This window comes from Pygocentrus nattereri, chromosome 7 (genome assembly GCF_015220715.1).
Source record: "Pygocentrus nattereri isolate fPygNat1 chromosome 7, fPygNat1.pri, whole genome shotgun sequence".
Taxonomy (NCBI): Eukaryota; Metazoa; Chordata; class Actinopteri; order Characiformes; family Serrasalmidae; genus Pygocentrus; species Pygocentrus nattereri.
The window spans coordinates 38,350,341-38,350,871 of NC_051217.1; positions in this window are offsets into that span (position 1 = coordinate 38,350,341).

The window sequence follows — 531 nt, forward strand, 5'->3', positions numbered from 1 at the left end:
AATTGATGTAGAACTTTTGCATTATGTAGAGATTCACACTCACACACCTCAATATCTCACCTTGTAAATTCAGAAAAATGGCTCATCTATCATAAGTGACTCTTTCATGTCATCACTGTGAAGAAATCTTTTTAGCACCTTTAATTATAAGAGAGCAGATCTTCAGTACTGCTGTGTCTGATCCACTTGTACCGGCACAACACACACTAACACACCACCACGTCAGCGTTACTGCAGTTCTGAGAATGATCCACCACCCAAATAGTACCTGCTCTATGATGGTCCATGAGGGTCCTGACCACTGAAGAACAGGGTAAAAGGGAGCTAACAGAGTATCAGAGAAACAGATGGACTACAGTCTGTAACTGTAGAACTACAAAGTGCACCTATACAGTAAGTGAAGCTGATAAAATGGACAATGAGCATAGAAACAAGGAGGTGGTCATAATGTTACGCCTGATCTGTGTATGTGGATGTGCCACAGTAATGTAAGGCATGCGCAGTGGCTTCATTTCTCCAACACACAGAGCC